The sequence below is a fragment of the Typopeltis vanoorti genome, chromosome 2 (genome assembly GCF_054136105.1).
Source record: "Typopeltis vanoorti isolate ZY-2024b chromosome 2, IOZ_Tvanoo_1.0, whole genome shotgun sequence".
Lineage (NCBI taxonomy): Eukaryota > Metazoa > Arthropoda > Arachnida > Uropygi > Thelyphonidae > Typopeltis > Typopeltis vanoorti.
In genome coordinates, this window is record NC_143550.1 from 45,251,602 (window position 1) to 45,274,334 (window position 22,733).

A 22,733-nucleotide genomic window follows, 5' to 3' on the forward strand; every position below is an offset into this window, starting at 1 on the left:
GGATAGTGACTGATCTTGCTCCACCTTTGCTCCGAGTTGCCCTAGTGTTGTACTACCCAAGTGAACTTACGCTTGGACTCGCCGATAGTTCTTTGGCATGAAACTCATAGATTTCGATCTCCGAGTTTCGTACCCGGCTGTCAAATAATACAGGATTTACTATCCCCCTGAACTTATATTTTTATTTATAAAAATTCCATCAAACACATTTAGGATAATATACATACCTTTGGAAATGGAAGAATTGCTTTGGCAAAGATATTTATCACATTCTGTTGCTTCCTGGCTGTTTTTGAAGGCGAATCTATAAAATGATTATTACTGACCATAAAAAGGCGTGTGTGTTTATCAAAGAATTCCAGTTTTTATTTTTGATAATGATGTGGAAAGAGAATGAAGTATTCAGTAGATCATGAGAATTCTCTCTAATAAAGAAGGTTACTTCCTTGTATATTCACATACTTGAGATGGTATTAGTAACTATCAGTTTACTAGTCTTACTAGTCTTTTTGGAGTGTAAAACTAGGGAAATCAGTTATTAATAATGATGGTTGCTTCAGGGCAACAACGATCTTGTCTGTTTGGAAAAGCCAGGATTTTAATCTTTGGAACCTTTACAAGGTTTTCCTCTCAAAAATTCCTACATGAAGATTAACTGATTTTTTTAGTTGCTTCGATGATAACTCTAAAACAATGTAGCCTAGCCCTGCAGACATACAAATAGGATTATCTACTTTGTCTTAAGTATTGATTAAATTTAAGTGGAGTTGTTTAGCTTGTCCGTTCACTGAGTTTATCATGTGAAGATGAGACGAGTTAGACTGCAGAATAATAATGAAAAGATTAAACATTTTAGTTTAAGAAATCTAAACTCCAGTTTGAAAGCTTGAATAATCAAACTATTTAAATAAAAACTGCGGTAATTTAATGCTGATAATAAACTTTGAAAGATCATATTAGTAATATATTCCTGATGATTTCAAATAACAAGCAAAGACATACGAAACGAATACGTTTTTTTTTTTTTTTTTTGGTGAAATCTTTTTCACCGTCTGTAACTTCCAGTTATCTGAAACCAGCAAATCTTTGCAGTGAATGTAGTTATTAGACTTTTTTCTCTCTTTTTAAAGACAGTTCACGTTCATTTTTCAGCACGACTGGGGTGAAGAAGCATGACCTTCAAGGTTGTGAAATCTTAGTACAGACGTCTGTTCAGTCACGGACAAATGCCATAACAAACGTAGTAATAATGAGGGAGATTTTTTTTTTTTTTTTAGACAGTTTCTGAATCTGAGGCTGTCTTTGCTTGTTACTTGTCAGCGCGTCCTCTGATTACTAGGATTAGTATGTAATCCAACATATTCGAAGAACAGTGCCTTGTAGGATTCTAGTATCGCCCTAAAGACACGTCCTAGATAACAATGACAAGAGAACTGACTCGTTGAAGCACCATGGGTATAACGAGGTCGGACAGAGAAAGGACAGACAAAAAGGAACAAATATGAACTTGAACTAAACTACTGCATAACACACAATTAGGTCATTTAATAATATTTACTATCTTCAGAAACAAGTGAAATTAAAATGCTTATTAAAATGGTTCGTTAGTTATTTTCCCAATAAAACAGGATTGATAAAATTGCATCGGTATGTGGCTTACTGAATTCTTTTAAAATTTGTACAAGCAGGAATGCCTAACTAGCGCTGCAATTGTCTAATTGATGGTCTATATTAAAGAGTTAAGTTGATTTAGTTGTGATAACGGCCGAGCCAACTTAGCACTACGGTTATCAGGCGACAGCCAAAAATCTCCACCGTCTTATGAAGCGTTGCTATGCAGTTGGAATGATAACACACATTTACAATGTCTGATTATAATGGAAATGAGATGTATTGGGTGCATTCTTAGGAATAGTGAGATCGCTCTCTTAAAAAATAAAAATAAATAAAAAAACCGCTTTAAAAAATCTGATATTGAAATATCTTTCGATAGATGAATATATTTGCAAGTTTTATACCTCCTATACGGCCTTGTGCAGTAACCAAGACTTAGCTCCATTTTGTTAGAAGCCTTTGGATAAAATGAATATTTTAAAGTAATTTTTATAGAGATCATGATGGAGGAAATATTCTGGCAGCAACCAGAATATCTTTAAAGAATCTTTATTCTAATGAATTCTTGTGCTTCGACAAAATTGAAAGAAAACGTGATACTGAAGATTACTACATCGTCAAACAGAATGCAATAGAAAAATGTATAATACAGGCTGAGAAAGAGTTCTGTATTCAAACATACGATGGTCCTTTCAGTTTAATTGTAAGCCATAGAATAAAGGAAAGAGTACAACGATTATACTAAATATTTATCTGAAGTTGTGATAAAGGTTATAGAAAGTTGTGTGTTATTTTAATTGGGGGTGCCTCACTCTACTTTGTGAGTTTCGCGGGGGGGGATAAGCTTTTTACAAAGAGCACTACTTCATCTTCACCTAAGAAAGTCCAAGAATGTGTACTCTGACTCTTTTTTTTTGGAGGGGGGGGATGATTTCATTCCGAGCATTGCTAGAAGTTGTCGATTTACCAACATGAAAGCAACTTTTGCTTGTTTCCGAATTAAGATGAACTAGACTGATTTGCATTCACCTGCGTTATATAATCTTGATTATATATCAGATACAAAACTTCCCACTTTGATTTTTTCTTCTTTTTTTTTTTTTTAGTGTGGGGATGGGAGAAGCGAGAGCAGTCCAAATGGGCTACTCAAGAAAAGAATTTAATTTTAAATTAAATTCTTTTCTTGAGTAGCCCATTTGGACTGCTCTCGCTTCTCCCATCCCCACACTAAAAAAAAAAAAAAAGAAGAAAAAATCAAAGTGGGGAAAGTTTTGTATCGGATATATAATCAAGATTAGCTAAGCGGATAGATGTCAGAAAAATAAATTAATACATTTAATAACTGCTAAATATAAACCCTAATTGATGAAGTTTGTTTCTGCCTTCTTAGTTTGAAGAAGAATAAAATGTGGCAAATTAAGTGGATATTGAATGCCACATTATTTCTTAGCCGAATAAGAAACTCTAAGATAGGAAATCTAGAGTTGCATGCCGAATGTAGAAACTATATAAAATTTCGGAGAGTCCAGGCATAAGCCAACACCTGGTAGTACATGCTGGGGCAACTCATAAAAAGTTGAATTTAGACCAAATATGATTATCGGGACGAGATGTTCACTATCACACTTGAGACATTCTGGGAACAATATATAAAAAAACTTATTTAATTTATCAATTTACAGCTTACCATACTTAAGCTGTAAGTTAGCTGGTAAGGAGTTACAGAAAGATAAATGCAAAATCAGGTGCAAGACTAGGATGCACATTATTTGTCATCCTATAGATCACATTGCAAAAGTACATGGTATGAAATCTCTTAATAAGATATTAGACATTCAACTTAGCTGTTTACTTTATGCGGATATCATAATCAGAAACCTGTACACATGCACCCAGTGCATGTGTACAGGATTCTTTAACTAGACTGCTATAGCAATCAGGTATGAAGATTACCAAGACAAAAATCATGTAAACTATCAGAAACATAGAAATATCAACTGCATCTTGAATGTAAAACCTATAGAACACGTAAGATATTTGATTATATCAGAACTTTTAGTGAAGAGAGCAAATTAATATGCATGGGATCAGAGAAATTAGTTATGAAATAAGTTGTGAATCTGAAGACAGGTTTAGAGATAAAGCAGTTTATCAAATACTATACCTTTTTACTATAACAGAAGATATGAATTCTTGTTAAAATTTGGGGAATGAATAGACGGAATCAATGGCAGAATCATTCAAAATGATATTAGGAATTAACTTGACATTCTGCCATTGATTATGTCTATTCATTCGCAATGGCAAAGGGAAGGTTAGCAAAGCAGGTTTTGATGCCAGGGTAGTAGGAAAAAGACCCTTAGGGAGAGCTAGATCAAGGTGAATTAATGTAGTTGGAAATACCTTAGAGATAGAAGATCGAACAATATTAGTCCCGACCGGTAAGACTAACTTACAGAATAATTAGTGATAATGTCTACAGATACGTTGAATACAAGCAGATCAAATACTGAAGTTTTGTTGACTGAATTTCTTAATGGTGCATAAAGGATAAATAATTCTGTTGTCACGGAAGAAGACCTACTGTATGCTCCAAGATTAGAGTATCTCCGTTCACTATTTTTATACTATAAAATGGCAGCATAGAGCTGTGCACCATCCTCCATCAACGATCTCGAACTTGGGATAAATATTTATGTGATCCTGGCATTCATGGTGAAATTTTATAAGTCTATTTCAATGGGTCATTATAGATCAATTTACTAGACTACAAAATCCGGCGGTTTCAGGGCAGCTGGTCCAATAATTTTCGTCCATTACTTTTCTCGTCCAGTAGGACATTTTGTCCAATCTTTCCTATTTCATCCACTGCTATTTGTCTAATTGAAAATAATTGGACGAAATGCCTTTAAAGCACCTGTGTTTGAGATTAGTCCAAGGAGTTATAAGTAACTTGTGATCATTAATAATAGTCAATTGACGTTCAAATTTTTTTTGTAATTTATCCTTAAAATTTGGCAGTTCTGAATATGGTGGTAATTGTGATGAGTGACGGAGTTAAACCAATGCTTTTTCTTCAAAATTATTGCTATCATTTTCACTCTTATAACAAGAATAAGACTAGACAGTATTCGCGATGTGAGGTTTGATAGTTGCAATGCTAGGTGCATCACAACTGCCAGTTTAGATAACATCGTGGTGTACAAAGACGGCAAGGACGATCACCAACATGAATCAGGCGTGGATGGAGAGGTTAGGAAAGTTAAAAATGATCTAAAGAGAAGGGCGTAAGACAATATGCAGGGTCCACCCTCACACGTTATGCGTAGGGTTATAGGGCAAGTTCAGCAAAATGAAGTATTACTTATGTTGCTGGAGAGGAATAGTTTACGGAAGCAAGTCAATAGATGGCAGAACACTGCGAGACCTCGTACTCCCGCAAGTTTGGTTGGCGTTGAGATACCGGAAGAATATCAACAAACGTTAAATCATGACAGATTTCTTTTTTATGATTCTGGTGAACATGACGAGGACCGTCTTCTTGTTTTTGCCACAACGGAGAACCTACGATTACTTGGAGCGAGTGACATTATCTTCTCCGATGGCACATTTAAAACTGCGCCCTCACAGTTTGCTCAGTTGTTTACTATGCATAGAATATTTCGAGAGCATGTGACGCCTCTGGTGTACACTCTAACTCCCGCAAAAACTGAGACTACATATCGATCAATATACCAGCATGTTGTCAACACCGCGAAACAAGCAGGAATCATTGTGAATCCACATACTGTTATGATGGATTTCGAGCTGGCGAATATGAATGCTGCACAGGAGATATTTCCTAACGCAAATATAAAGTGTTGTCTATTTCACTTTTCTCAGGCTCTTTGGCGACATATGGCGGCTTTGGGTATGTCAGCGCAGTATAAAATTGCATAAGTCCTATACGTAAAGAAGCATCAATGTTGTTCGGCTTGCCATTTGTGCCGATCGACGACGTACTCGAGGTATGACTGCATTGCAGAGAGTGTTTCGGAAGACCTGGAAGGAATGATAGAGTATGTTGAACGTGTTTACATTAGAGGGTGTCGAGCTCGAGGGCGTAGGGGGGGGGCGGAAAACCCTCGCTTCCCACCCAAGGTATGGAATGTCCATGATTTGTTCATCAATGGGACACATAGAACCAGCAATTCTGTAGAAGGTTGGCATAATAAATTCCAAAAGTTGATGGTGATTTACCATCCATCACTTTGGAGATTCATCGATTCCCTAAGGAGGATCAGAGGCAGAATGAAACAAGATATAACACGCCTTCTCGGAGGTCAAAGAAACATCAAGGCTCCTGTGAATAGCCGGTACCTACGTAACCAAGAACGCATTTTCTCCCTAGTACAGCAATATCCTCAATACAAGGTTGAAAACAGACTCAATACGTACCTGCGGTCAATCGCTTATCGTTTGAAGGTGAACCCAGCCGAGGAAGTCAATGTGGAAGACTAAAATTCTCCAAACACCCCAGATTTCAAAATCCATTATCTCGTTTTCACATACTGTTTCACATCAATTTCCGAATTAATTATGTTGTTTCCTTATTTGATTTGTTATAATTAAATGATCACATGCATATCTTGTAGAAATAAAAACAAGTGGCTCAGAATCACTCTTGCGTTTTCACTGAGGAAAAAATCTAGGTAGTCTAAGAATCGATTTGACCATTTTAATAGCAGAATTAGAAAATAAATGTAGATCTGTGATTGTTCATAAACGTAATTAGAAATATGTAGGGCATAGTTACTAATGCAGCAGTTTTCGTTCATTGGTTTTCATATGTTTTAACGATAAGTGGATGATTAAATTCATGGATTATAATTTCCTTGAAGTCACAATTGGCAAATTTCATCGCAGACAATATCTTACCTTTTGTATTTACGCACCCAAGAAAATTTTCGCAACTTTGGGAAATGCTTACTTTTTGAATAATTTGATATTTTGTTAGGAACTCTTTCCTGTCCAACGACGTGTGAGTAAGTGTTAAATATCTTCAGAACGCAATTTTATCCACGTTTTAATCATGTGTCCAAAGATCAATTCCGGGTGATTTAACAAGGTCAGTTTGACTAATTGCTGTTTCCAGTTCTATCATTGGAAGGTCCTGTGTAAAGATGTCTCCAGAAGGATAGGTTCTGGATTGCGTTAGCAAATGTTTTGCAGTTTTCATAAGAAAACCTTTAGAGTAATGTTTGGCTAAGTATATTTGCCATTTGTTTGTTTAATTACTGAGGAGATGTGTTCAAAGAGTGATCAGTAGTATCCGGAAGCGTTGTGTTCATTAACAATCTGATGATATTCCAGTCTTGAATGTAGTCTATTGCAGAATTCTTCCTACTTTTTTGTTTGCAGTTAGAAATTTCATCTTCTATGCTTTTACTTAATTCTATTCACTTCTTTCTACTGTCATGTTGGAACAGTTTACATGTCGAATCAGAGTGTGTGTAGGTCTAAGTTGTGGTGGGCAGATCGATGGGGACGAAATGCAAAATTTGTTGTGGGCAAAGCTTGATGATTGTAGGAATATGAATGGGGATGACAGCTAAAATAACCTGTGGGCAGATAAATGGGGATATCAGCCGGACGGAACTGAAATCCCGATTCATCTACCCACACAACGTTTATTTGTAATCCCCATCCATCTTCAACTTTTATATTTCACACCGTTATCCCCATTCCTCCTGCCCACAGTTTTTAAGCTCAGCCCACAACTTGTTTGGTGCAATAGCGGGACGAGACAGCCTTTAACGTCGTTTATCTTTAATCCCCATTCATGTGCTCACGGCTACTTTTATATTTTATCTGTTACACAGCCACTTGTAGTAGATTAGTCAGATAACATCGATGGGACAAATTGAGATTGGAGAAATGTCCGACTGGACGAGTCTAGTCATCATCAAATTCCTACCATCTACTCTCAAGTTGAGTTGAGATTGGACGAAATGTCCGACTGGACGAGTATTCCGTTGGACAAACTTATAAAAGGACAAAAAATCTAGGACGAGCTGCTCTCAAACCAATCCGCCAGTTAGTAGTTATGGATAGCTACACACGTAACATTTAAAGAAACTGTTGTATAGTTCTTGTGAAATGATTTTCTAGAAACGTTTGGCTCATGACGTGTTCTGAATTCATTAGTAATTGATTTCTACAATAGCTCCCATTTTCTTTTTTCTTTTTGAATATGAACCGGCATGAAAACTATGGATTAAATACTTTTTTTAAATACTGAAATCAGTTATTTGCTAACAAATAGTGCGATCTTTCATCGTAGAAAGTTATAAAAAATAGACTTAATTCATTTTGGAGATCCCAACTCAACAACGGAATTACACATTTCAACAACCTTTTCTAAACCTTCGAGTATTCTGTTTTTCTCTGCCTTTCGGCTATTGATAAACACTAGTGACTATTATTTGTAGTTTCCAAGAAATGCCATCAAATTTCATTTTCTGGGTAAACATTCGTTCGATGTAATTGTGTCATCTTTCGTGTGACTAACGTTTATAGACAAAATGTGCAGCAGAAAACTATTGCCCTTGGATTGGAGTGGTAGAAAGCCAATCAGATAACGCTAAATTTCAGTGGCAATTCTTTTAGTCTATACAATTAATGATGTAACATTTACTTTTGAAATATATTCAGAAAAGAATAGAATTACATCGCTATTAGCCATGTTACTCTAATATGACATGATTTTAGAAAATACATCCCTGAAGGAAACGAAATGAAAATCAAATATTAAAATAAAAAAATTAATAAACGAATACCATTCTCTTTGTGCTCGCTAGATCAACTTTTCACTTTTTATCCTGGCATCTAGCCTATGAGCTTATTATCAAGGGTAATACAAGGACTAGTACTGGATGTTAAGCCAGCCTTGCGATTTAACAAAAACAAGATAAGATTGTGAAAGACAAAATAAATACTGGCTTTAGAATAACATTATATTAAAATTATAGATGTGAATACAAGATGAGAAACGCATCTCGAAATAGCTATAAGGGCAGTGAAACTAATCACTAATATGAGACAAACATACCAATGCAAGTTCGAAGGAACATAGCATTTTCTAACTCTGTTCAATTCCCAAACAAATATTTGACTATGAAGGAAGAATCAATGCGGGAATTCGTTATTGTGGCGATTACACACTTATTTCCGAGGTGAGTTTCATATTTTAATGAATTCAATAAAAAATTAAATCACAAAATTCAACAAAGAATACAAATCATACATTTCTTCAAAATCCTCTTCAAGAATAGCAGTTATGTGCTTTAAAGATATTCTATTAACCACTGAAGAAATATCGAAATGCATCTAATAAATATCGGTATATATATTTATGCTTATAGATTCCATTTTACATAAGCAAGGATTATTTTTAATAGTTGAACACGGATGCCACTCATGTATTGTTGGTTCACTTAAATGTTCCTTCTGTGCAAAAAGGATATAAAAATGAAGGAAGGAAGGAATATTTAACATCATCTGTGATATACATCAGTATATCACAGATGACGTCTTGTATCAATCAGCGAATATTACAAGAAAAATTCTGTTACAAAAAAATCAGTATATTTTAGAATCGCATAACGCTTGAAGTAACATTTACAGGTATTTATATTTAAATGTGCTATAGAATAAACAAATAGTATTTACATTTTTTTTTCTTAAACGAAAATGTTAGTTTTTACAATACTCCTGAACAACAAGTTCGAATACAGACAAGAGCTGTTTTTTGTTTTAAATAAAAGGAAAATAAAGGCTTTCCTATGAGACAGCTAGCTACATTGTCTATATTATATATATATATGTGTGTGTGTGTGTGTGGAATTTAGATCATATTACTGAGTGTAAGCTAAATGTAAAACTGCAGAGAATCCCACGTATCTAAAAATATCTGGAATGATTATGAGAAGGTAAGGGACTGAAAATAATCCATAAACTTTTCAAAATACAAATGAATATGTCAATGACCGACCCAGTATACTAAAATCAATATGAGACGATGCAGAAACTTTTCGCCATCTAAGGGATTTTTTCTCTCCGATGTAATAATGTAAAATAGTAATGCATTCCATCTGCATATTGGTTTACTGAGCAGAGTTGTAAGTATAGGGATGAAACAGAACCGAGTTATTTTAAGATGCAATGATCAATAACCTACGGTATTTGGGAAGGAAGAAGCAGAACGTGTAAGGCATTTGTTTCATGTTCCATTTCACACGTGCTGCGTTTTCTAAAGAAAGGTAGAACTAAAAAACGAAAAACGAATGCAAAAATATTAAGATGAGAAAATCAAAAGGAGAATAGATAGAAACAAACAAAAGTTGGAATAATATTACAAAGAGCAGGACAGTTATAGTCGTAACAGTTCTGACATTAATTTCATGTTCAGTCATTTGAAATGTCTGAGATAACCCGAGCGCAACAGATTGCGGGCACAACTGTGAACTTCCGAGTTTGCTCATGATCATTATTTCGGAGACTTCCACAGTTGGTTAAAATCAATAGCGAGTTGGCCAACCGTCTAATCATTTGCCCGAAGCCGCTTATCGCGGAAGCCACCCTGGTCTCCCAAAGACTCGACGTCTCCTCTAAACAGAATTACGACGCTAAGATATACGTCTCTAGGGAATATTAAACATTATTAATGATGCCAAGAGTAAATGTTTAACACCATGCATATGTGACCTATCTGATACTTTCTGCACCTAAAGCGAATAATGTGACAGTTATGAAATCGTCTATGGAAGCAAGACAGATTTAGGTAGCGAGATTCTCAAATGAACCAAGACATTTGATCCTATCTTAATATATGGCATTTAAATTGGGATAATGAAGATTAATTTATCGCCGTTGAAAATAAGTTCGATTCTAGCCATGCCGTAATCGATTCGCATGTAGTTGGTTGCATTCATTGAATAGTCATGTCCATACGGTCACCTTTTCCCAACAACTCGGGAAATTTTTAATGCTAGTAATTAGAAATTACATATTAACCAAACAGATAGCTGAGAATTTTTCAGTGTGATAACTAAAAAGAATCTATCTAATGTTGATTTATGTAAATTATGATTCTGATAAAAACGTTATTTGAATTAATACCATAAGGAACGAAAAAAATGTTTGCAAGAACTCCTTTAGTTATAGGATTCAAACGCATAGAGGAATATTTTAATAGTATTTGTCGTAGGTTAAAAATATTACTTCGGCTTAGAAAAGTATTTTTTCGATTCGCTGTCAGCTCTATCGAAGCATGTCATCGCTTCTACTGGAGAGGTTGGCAAACAATAGTACAACTGAAGAAATGTGATGTTGCTCAGACGTCCAGCCTTGACCTGACCAGTTAGATTGTTCCGGAAGGAGCTACATTGATTTTGTTTTACAGATAGCACATCTCAGTGAATATTGACACTGAGATAGCCTCGAAACCATTCGACTGCTAGAAAATGCCGACTATCTTTTCTAAAGCTTCATATTAAAAATAAAACGTGCACTTTCATTTTGCTATATTTGTATTAGGTTATTTATGAATTTTAAACAGCATACGGTATCACTAGTGTGAAAAAGGACCTTATTATTATGAATTTACACACATTTACAACCTTATTTTCCCCTTCATGACAAAGTAATATGCAGTATGCAACACGTTTGATAGCGTCAAAAGATTGAGTTCGTTCTCCAGGTTTTTAGCGGTGTTGATCGTTCCCCAAAATCTTTTTCCATCCGTTTTGACAAAACAATATTTCGTGCATTCTTGTCCAATTATCTTCTGGTAGATATTTCCATTAATGTTTACAGACCGTTATCGAGATAACCCATGGGCAGATATCCCTTCGTTCTTCTGGAAATTGAAGTTACGGATATTGTAAACTGATACCGCAATAATTTGAGTGAAAACAACTGGCTCAATTCTTATCCAATGTGTGTTGGAAAATTGATTGCTCGAGTTTTCTATTAGTTGTTCTTCTGATTGAAATGAATGGCAGTATAAGTTTAGCAACGTTACTCCTGAAGGTTGCAACACTGATACGATTATAACTAATTTAATTAATATGTAAATACTGTTGAATTTAACGGGCAAAATAACACCCAAAGTAAAGATTACGTTACTCGCTATTAATCAAGTAGCATCACGAAGGGCTGAACTGTAATTAATTAGTGTAATCAAAGGTCATTATTCTGCATATGGTTTGCGATGGATTTTGTAGAAGAGAAACTAGAAAAATTCTCTAGCGTGATTAACTATTCGTACGATGAGCACTTTTTACAGCTCGGAATTCAGAAATTTACTTCTAAGTAATTTATTTCTTCGTGTAGGGTTCTCCCCGTTTCTCGATCGCCCCTTAGGACTGGTTCAGTCCTCCTATTAAGGGAAGGATGTATTTTTGACTGTAGCCTGTGTATGTTCATGGGGGCCGATTTGTTTGCTTGCGGGATGAAATAAAAATAGATGAACTGGGGAGAAAAAATCTACTGTCTACGCCCAAGACCGGGCTAAGTTGACTATGACTGAGAAAGATCCTTAAGCTCCTCATGTCGTCAGCGGGAATCGAACCTAGGACACTCATTCCCCAGGCATATGGTTGCGAAGCGCATAGCCACTAGGCTAACCGCACGGAACTTCTACGTAATAAAAATGACAGAACGATGGGTTTTTTTTTTATCTTAGGCAGCTAAATTAAGTGAACAAAGGTAAAAGGTAAATTTTGCACCGAACTCTTCGCTATACTAAATCACTTTGCAATGTTAAAATATGGAAAAAATTAATTTTAGTTATATCAGACCGACTTTACAAAAGGGTTTAATTCAGACAATCTATTTTTTATTTATAATAATTTCCATAGAAAGCACACATACCATTGCAAAATTTCCATACTATCATTTGATCTGCGAAACTCAAGGCTTGCATAATTCGTATGATTAATTTACTTCATATTACGAAACACTGATTGATGTGGAGCAAATTAATTCTTTATTATTAATCCTATCGTGAAAGATGGTAAAAATAGATTGAGGTTCTAGTGTATAATAGTGATAGACAGAGCGTCTGATCATGAGTCTCAAGTAAGCAGTGAAATTGTGATTTTACACTGATGATGAAAACATTGATCATCAGTGTGAAATTCCCACTGTGGGATTTGTCACTCTGGCCAATCAGGGAGACACGTTTGTACAATATCAGTGTTGATGAATTAATCGAACTAACTATTTTTGCTTACGAGTATTTTCATGTATGCTATTCACTATATACTAGTAGTCACCACATATAGTAAGGAAGTATTAAGCCCGTCTATTTAAATATCTTTCGGTTCTAAAAACGAGGTGCCTACTGTACACGTGAGAGAGGAAGATAAATTTAGCTTTCATGAGATAACTTTGGAGAAAACGTTTCGAATGTTTCCACACCTCTCCTCTCATTTACTAAGGAAACTCGTGCATTTTTGATAAATGAGAAAAATCTAATCTAAGGAGACGTTTATTTTAAGGAGTATCTTACAAGAAATAAATTACATGCAAGATGTTACTGTAAGTGAGAGGCATTCTAATTTCGTTCTGAACAATATTCTTTTGCGCCATTCGTACAGGTTTTAGCAATTGTAATTTGTTTTCGGTTCTTTTTTTTTTTTTCATTTTCTTAGAGGGTACTCGCATTGATAGAGTGTTCATTAGATTGCTTCAAAAGAATTCGTATAAACAGATGTAGCTGAGAGGTACTTTCCTAAGAATAATTTAAAACAGAATAATTTAGTCGTATTCCTCTTAAAATATTTAACAGCCTACATCTTACTTAATGAAAAATGCTAAAAAACTATCTTAAATTAGAGATAAAGAAAATGGTACAGTTAATGCTAAAAAGCATGAAGTCGCTTTGTCTATGTTACGTTTCGTGTTATCACTGTATTTATTCTTATAAATTCACAAATTTTCTCCGTTATTGAAAAGCTGATCAGTGAACAAGAATGTTATTAGGCAGAACTAATAGCTGTCATAATTATGATCTGGAATAACTACATCGGTAAATCGTGTAAGATTAATATATTTGTAGGCCTGACTGGCAAAACCCATTCTTTCATCAACAGGCTGTGATTTGAATCTCATTGTTTTGTGAATATCCTTACGTTATATATGATTTTATTATCTTGTGTGTGTGTGAGACCATTACTAATTATTGTAATCCTAAAATTACCAGAAAAATTCCAAGTTTGATCTTTAGAGTTGAATTTCGGGATAATCTTATCCATGTCACTTCGATATCAGTATGTATAGCAGTATAACAGACGTTGCATCTGTCTCAAACTTTAAAAGTTATATATAGAGAGAGAAGTGCCAAAATAGAAGATCTCTCACTGCTATGAAAATCAAGAGTATGCACTGAGATAGGAATCCGTAGTTTCTATTAATGTTGATTTCGAATTGATTTCGTTGAATTTATTATAATGTTGGTTTCGTTTATCACTCGAGATGAATCATTTACATCCAATGATTTCTGTGCATCGCTAGCTTGAGGCTGTAATTGGAATAATTTAAAATCCTTAATTATGTTTAATTCCATTTCCGGACCTGTCTTGGGACTTCAAGTAATATTTGGAAAAATTCCTGATATCCCATTTCCCTTCCAAAAAGGTTAGCTGTTTACGACTCTCTTCCCATTAATAGGAACTTAACCACTAGGAGTCCACACAAGGCCATAGTGTGTCGACATGGTTGTTGTCGTATATCCGTGAAATTGCTAGCCTTGAATAAAATATCCCTCATTATTATTCTGTAAACTTTGTTGGTAATCTATCTTGAATATTACATAAACTTTTCCTACCTCATCATCTCCTTTCGTATGCATAAGCAGCGATCGGAAAGTTTTCAATATTATGAAAATATTAAATTACATTAACCTGCTTCAATGACTCTGCTGAGAGATTGGCGATTTATAATAATAGAAAATGTGAGCTAATGTGAAAACATCAGTGCAGATATAGTCAGTCGTCTATTGTCGACATCTGAATAATGGAATATGAATATATCAAATCCAAATTTATTTTATAACGAAAGGTTGGCGAAAAAAAAAAAAACTCGTGGTGTATAGGTAAGTAAAATATTTACTTTTGAACTCTACGTTAGGTAAAGTAGAATGTCGGTTAATCGTGATATGAAATAATTTAGATGAGATCAGTTCGAAAAAAAAAAATTTTTTTAATGATTTAAAGACTTCAGAATTACGATGTCTCAAGATTATTTAAAAATATTAATACAATCTAATCAACTCCTCGCTCAATAAGTTTGTTTTAACGTTATTTTTTTTAACTCCCTGATGTCTCTATAATGTTGATGACCGTAATAAAGTTCAAGTTTCAATTAATTTTTTTAAAAAAAATCGGGTATGTACTAAATACAGATCAATGGCCGCCTTTCCTGCCCAGGAATGAACCTTTTAGAACCGGTTTGCTGTAGGGACTTTCTCGTGTTAATTATTTCTCAGGAAATTAATAATAAAAGAGTCGCTCGATTAAAAATGTGCTTATTGAGTATATTTGGTAACACTTATCTGTAAAGAACTACTGAAAGAAAGTTATTTTTTTTCTCTGAAACGTAGGGAACAAATAGGCAAATCACATTAATGCCACTTTTCACTTGAAAACATCGATTATATTATCAGCATTTTTTTTTTTTTCATTACTAATCAGAAGTCACTTGAATTGTCCAAATTTATTTCCCTTAAGTGGTCGATGTGTAAATAATAAAGGAGAGACCTCAACTGTTGAAAATATTCAGGTTTCTCTCCGAAGAGAAAAAAAATAGCTCCAAAAGCAAACGACACTTATTTGAATTTGTCCTCTTAATTAATATTTTTAATAATGTATTACAAAAGCAACCAATGTAAATATATCACTTAATTATTCCCTTTTATCAAGGTAATATTATATTCATTTATTAGTATGGTAATGTTTTTCCTTACTCATTCTTATTACTATACAAATGATGAAAATTCAAGGTCAGATTATCTGACAATGGAAGCTTTAACCATCATTTACTTTAGACTATACCTACGTGTTCAGTTTTGAAATAGCACAAAAGGAAGTTTTTTTTTTTCTTTCACAAAAAATCGCGTGTATTTGTTTCCGTCTTATAGATGACTATTTTTACCTGCTTTTCTGTGTAACTGATTGATCTTATATAATAGAAGGAAGTAAAGTTTGCACGCAAGCAAACGACAAATGGTGGTAGTGGTAAACTTACATCAGGTGCCTAAAACCAGATTATTTTTAAACGTTTCAGTTGGTCCGATTTCGTCCTTACTTTTGTGAGGACGAAATCGGACCAACTGAAACGAATATATGCAAGTGTTCGACTGCCAAATAGAATTCAAATTTAGTGGCGAATTTACCAATCACTTAAATATATTTCACCTTATTCTATTAAAATGATTTCAGTATTTTGTTTAGTCGAAACACCTGCACTGTAATTTAAAACGGTATCCGAGAAGGAGTTCACCAACGTTAAAGCTAAATATTAAAGGCCTATTCCCATATTTACATTTGAAAGTTCTCAGACCGGTTTATCCGTAGCTTGAAGGGGTGGAGAGAAAATTCCATCATCCCGTTGAAATCAGGTCTCCTGCCGAGCCATGGTTGCTGCAAAATTACCCATACACAGAAGATATTGCGTTATAATTTCTTTCGTCTACACGTATACTGCAATTTGCTTTAAAAGTAACGGAAAGAGGTGCGAAACTATAGTAACATAATCACTCTTTCCAACCCATACACATTAACTGTTATAAATCTACTGACAACAGTCAATTGCAACATAGCCTTTTGTTATTTTCATGGCAACCACTGTACTAAATGACATTGTATGCCTATGGCATATTATGTCTATTGTGTGGTTTAGATATTTCACAGTAATATTGCTATCAAATACTAATGGAATGGAAATTTCTGAGTATTCGCTTGAGAGTGAAGGAGATTTACATCCTTTCTTTTTTCAGGGTGTCTAACAAAAAACCAGTCGCATTTTATATATGTGGAGAGTCTTCGATATTTCATTGAATGAATGTCTACTACAGAATATTCAGTGTGATTGAGAATGAAAGATTTTAGAAACCCATTTTAACTTATTTTATAGAAATATGTATTTTTTTTGTAAATAACGCATGTCACAGGTTGTGTGTATGCTATGTTCACAATGCAAATTGTAATCTGTGAAGGTAAATGATAAGAGTTGAAGCAGTAAGCTTCAGTTTACTGGTAAATCTAAACAACACAATTGTCATTGTATTTTCATCTAGCAAGAAATATGAACCGGTGATCCAAATGCAACAGATGAAAGGCAAATCATAATGTAGCGGTTTGTTAAGTATCCACTATGCCATATATTGGGCAAATGAGGTCATCTATCTTGCTCGACCATACAAGTTTCTCCAAATTGTCATTGCATATGTTCAAAGTTAGGTATTGTTGACAAAGAAATTTACGGTTGATGTATGACAGAATCTGTGTGGATGGTTACTAACTGGTGAAAAAGTTGACTTTGCTCACCTTCTTTTGCTGAAACGTTTTCTCTGAAAGTTGTTGGTGGAAGACGTTGGTATTTTACACTACAGAAGATGGAAGAAGAGCTCACTGCTAAATAATTGGTAACATGACCATGTGGATAATCGCATTCAGCCTAGCGTGTGCTGTCTAAAACAAAGAATTACACACACAAGATAAAATGTGTAGTGATACCTGGTATTCCTTTATTAATTGCAAAAGAATGTTACTCCATATCTAATATTTCAAACTACAAAATGAAGTAAAATTCACTAAGGCCATCTGAGACTAAAACATTCATTGGTTCTAATTATTTTCGTGTAATAAATATTTCAAGAAGTCAGATTCTTATGTGTGCCGTCTTTCAAAAATTGTTATAATGACAAACAACGTACAAATTTTATTACAGTTGTTTTCGAAAAATTATCTGAAGTCGAGAGAGGTGTTTGGTAATTCTTAATCTAATGATCATATACGCATCCCACCCCCCGCTAGCGAACTTAATAATTGATGACTGTTCAAACTTGGTGAACACCAACCTACTAGGATACAGTTTCAGCTAATGTAGTTCTAGTATTCGTTTGACAAATGAAATGCATAAAATTCCAATTAAAAAAATCATTAAAATAAGATCATTTATTAACATTAAATCTTTGAGTTAAATACACAAACCTTAGATGAATACTTAATTCGAAAATAAATGCATCCAACTAAGACCGACTGCAAAAAAAATTTCATTCGAATTTATACGATATTCATAAATTATTCAAAACGTTGTGTCAAACGACACGTAACGAAACACCTCGATTTACTTCTCCAATTAATTTGCAAAAAAAGATCAAACTAGAAAGCAACATTTAAAGAATTAATATAAATGATTCATCAATCCTATGGGAGTGTTGCAGTAACTGATAATTTGAATATTTTAAATGTAGTCATTACGAATGGATGAAGATTAATTGTGAACCTTAAATTTCTAATGTTTTAATAAAGGGCGTTATATTTCAAATTTTTGCCGTTTATATGCCCAAGTTTTTTTCTAGAAAAACTTGGGCATATAAACAATTATATGCCCTTCCACATATAAACGATTAGAGCCCTTCCACAATCAGGATCTGTTTGATTTTTCACGGAAATGTTATTTGACACCAAATACTGAATGAATACGAGTTCGCTGATATCCTTATGCTGACCACTATCAGGATGAATTCAATTACCAGTCCAAATGCATTGCATTAAATTAAGAGTCCAAATAGGTAATGAAAGCTATTCCTTTTGACACACGTTTCTATCCTTAACCACATTATGGATAGAGACGTTAAGATTTCTATTACTGAATGGCCGTGATCAGTAGTATTGAGAAAATTCATTACGTTAGGGATTTTAAAATATATTTCCTGAAGGGCTAATTATTTTTGTATTGCAAAAACAAATAATCATATAGTAAAGGAACATGTGCAAACACAAACAAAATATGCTTGTATCGCCAGAAATGTTATAGAAACAAAAGATATCTTCAGAAATAAAAAACATAAAAGGGATTATTGTAATGATTTATACACGTTTCCTCCCTTAAAATGAGGTTTTTTTAAAAAAAATAAAAAAAGAACGTCGTAAAGCCAACTGCGACGTTTTTTTTAAAACCCTAAAAGCCATGTGACAATTTAGATCCACAACTTGACTGACATCTGTTGTCGATATCTGAACTACTTCTATCTCTCCCCCTCCCCCTCTCATTTCACTCAAATTGCTAGAAAACAAGTACTTCAGTTTGTTCTCTTTTTTTCCAAAATAGTACCTTAGAAACACTAGTTAGAGCAATAAGAAATTCCTTCGTTAAATGATTGGAAACTCAGAGTCGCCTGAAAGAAATCCGCACAAATCTGTGACAACCACTTAGCTATCTAGACTCACACGCTTTAAGCTATGACAGGCTTAAACAACTCACAGACAGCTGTTACTTTAACCTCTGCGCAGTAGCTGTTATTTTTCCTCAGGGATTTTTGTGGCAGTCTTTTCGGTGAAGACATTAGTATACTTTAAATAACGAAGATTTCATACGCTAATGTGTGGTCCTTTAAACTCTAGTTTTGTGTTATTTGGCATGGGAGGGGGGGGGGACATCGTATATGCGGTGCGATGAGTGTAACAATTAATCCCGTTGCTATAATGTCGGCCGTCGGTAAAAATTAGCAAAGTTTAAGGAAAACGAGCAGTTGCACTAACTAAAGTATGGTTTTGTTGTTTTAAATTGGTCCGTAAATTAGTGTAATGTCTTCTCGGCTCTTGGCCATCATTATACATTGGTTATTTGATGAGCTTGCAAGTTAGTGTGCCGGAAGGGATTTCGGCACGACTGAACATCCCATCATTTGTTTTTATTTTTAATAGTTACACTATAGCAAAATGAACACAGTGAAAATTAAATTAGGTTGTATATAAATAAGTACAACGTGCTTTTGATTTATTAAAAGAAAAATGATGTATACTTTCTTCATAATAAATAAATTTTTTTTAAATCGAACACTTAAAATATCCTTCACATTTTGAATATAACATCTACTTTCTTCCGAAGAGGGCGTTTCATACCGACTCGGGAAATGCTACACGTTTGTGACACCTGTCACTTTATTACTACCTTCACTTTGTCACAAGTGATATCTGCAGTATGCCTGCGCATACACAGTTACTACTGATCGTTGTCTTCCTCCGCAAAAATGAAATAGTACAGAGAGATGATTTATCCAAAGTCAGTGAAATTGTTAAGTGTAATAAGTAGAAAAGTAGATTCTAAAACATTCTTTGTTTCCTTGAAAAACCGGTATTAAAGGATTGAATAGAAACTATAACAAAACTTTTATCTCACCTGCTGGAAATTTCGATTCTTGTTCGACTAGCATTCGAGGCATACGATATTTGTATTATCCAGCAGGTGACGTCTAGCACAGAGCTAAACCTAATTATCATGATACAGTACTGTATCCGACAAGTTTTTTTGTTTTTTTTGTCTTCTTTGATTTTATAAAATAGCTTCTATAACTACGAATGTGTTACTCTTTGTAAACGATGATCGATCGATGGCTTCTTATAAAACTCAGTTTACCTGTGAAAGGACTGACAATGCAACTCAACGCATAAAACTCAGTAACCTGTTACTGCATCCTGTGTTATCGCTTCACACGTGTAGTTCATTATTGGAACTTGACAACTATGACCAGTAAAATATCTTAAAACTCACGAAAACATGTCAGGGTCTGTAATAGTTATTTGTGCATCTTTCGAGATCAGCTTACATAATGCGTGTTCCCTTCGTTGTTGATTTTTATTACGAGCCATCAGCGTTGCATTTATACAAATTGCTTCTTTAGAATTGCGCAGTGCAAGTGGAGAGAGGAATAAATTAGTTTAAACAAAATCAAAATTTTCATTCTATTTTTTTTTTTTTTAATTTCATTCTTGATAAAATCGAAAGATGAAGGCGAATTTTTACCTTTTTTTTTTTAAATATAAGAAGCTATGCCTATCATCTTACCATCAATTACAGACCTGTCTAGAAATGATAATCATAGTAGCACAGCTACTAAGCTATTTTTTAATATCAAAATACTATAAAGACATTTATTGCTTTCTCAAGTTTCATGCCTTATTCACAACGCTTCTCTGCAAACTAAATTTCTTGGTATCTTTTGTATTATTATTATTAACAGAGGAATAGGTAAAACTCATAAGTGAATCTCCCGAAGCAGTGCATACAAAAATTCATAAGGATATAAAAAGGTTGTTAGAACCTTACTATTTGAAGTATACAATCTCATTCTTACTATCGCAGATGCACGAACACCTACTTTGGGTCTTAGATAAAGAAAACACAAATATCGAAGTCAAGAACAGGACATTTTCCCCCCTGTTTTTGCTATTGAAAATAATTATCTGCTTCTAAAGAAATCTGAGGTGGAGATTAATGATTGCCTACGACAGAACGTCAATCACTCAAAGATCAATTTTTATTTAGTCACTACAAAATTTTGGCGCTATATCAGCATTTAGACTTGCGTTTGCGCATTTTAGTAGTCATCCAATTAGACTATTTTTTAGTTCGTCTGTCATTAAAACGTATGCAAAATTCTTGTAATTTTACTGATTATGACTTCAGTTAGGATAAGTGTTTTGATTTGAATCACAACAGGACCATTTTAAAAGCATCGTGCATATGGAAATCTCAAATGAAATTACCATGAGAAATACATAAATGTATTTACATAATAAAAACATTACTTCAGTTTAAGAATGCGAAATTGTATTGTTATTACGTCATATGTTGTTTATACGATTCTTTAATAACCCATCATTCGTTTTATCAAACCTTTAAAGTAAGGATTAATTCTTTTTAATGTATGTAAATACATTTCGCAGCAGAGGGATTTCCTGTCGTATAAAGGTTTTCAGAGTATCAACAATATTCATATTTCTTTTCTGGCTTACTCACTAAAATTCTGTTTCATTAATAGATTTTAATATGAGCTTAAAAGAATGACCTATTTTTTTTTTTCTCCTGGTGGCCATGAGTGAGAAGACTCCATTGGACAACTAAATTTTTCTCCTCCGCATCAGACCATTCTCCATGTTTACAAAAATGAAATGGATAGTGTTGATAAAGAGCTGTTAAAACATGGGAAAATCCCTTTTTGTTCTCTTTTTTCCCATCGTTTATTACTTAATAAAAAAAGGAAAACTCGAGACGGAAAAACAGTCTATTAAATTATGTTATCTTAAATAAGCTTCCCACTGATGGAAAAATATATCCAATATAAGGAAAATGGTTGTATTAACGAACTTAATAGACATGGGAATAATATCCCTAGTCTAAAAAAAAAAAAACTCGAAATGACATCTATTGCAACATACTTTAAATCTTTTAAAATGATTATATTCTTAAAAATGTGTTTTGAGAAATGCATTACTTTTTTATGAGATGATAAAAATTATCCTAATCCATCAGTCACGTGACACAGTTTAAAGATACGGCGAAACAAAGGTTCCATTACAACATTAATCTTTTTTATGGTATTAATTGTAAATATCAACAATATAATAATACATTACACAATAAAATGTGTTTCTTAGTCAAAGAAATAACGAAAAAGAATCAATAAAAAGGCGATATTTTATGAATGGTGTAATGCTATTTCTATCACTGTAATACATAGTTCTAAAACACTGAATTTCGCTGTAATTCATTCGTGAAATGAGTAAATACAAATTCATTAATTTTCAAGAACGCAAATAGAAAAAAAAAAGTTTTAAAAGTTTTAGAAATACTTGCTACTTTAATTTCGACAAAATTCTTTCATTAAAAGAATTAAGAGATTGGGAAACAAAAAATAAACACATACGATGAAGCCTTTATTGGTTCAGAAGAAATCAATTACACCATCCTTCTCTCTATCCAAGGTAACTTTAATGAAGCAAATATCAGAATTAATTAGTTCTTAAAATATTCTTAGAAACGAATTTTAAAAATATTTTAATACTATT

At 33.8% G+C, this 22,733-nt stretch overlaps 1 protein-coding gene across 1 annotated transcript in view; it reads right to left on the reverse strand.

Moving 5' to 3' along the window:
* Positions 1-22,733, reverse strand: part of LOC150108978 (receptor-type guanylate cyclase Gyc76C-like) — a 276,890-nt gene that overhangs the window by 252,360 nt on the left and 1,797 nt on the right. The window lies entirely within an intron of this gene.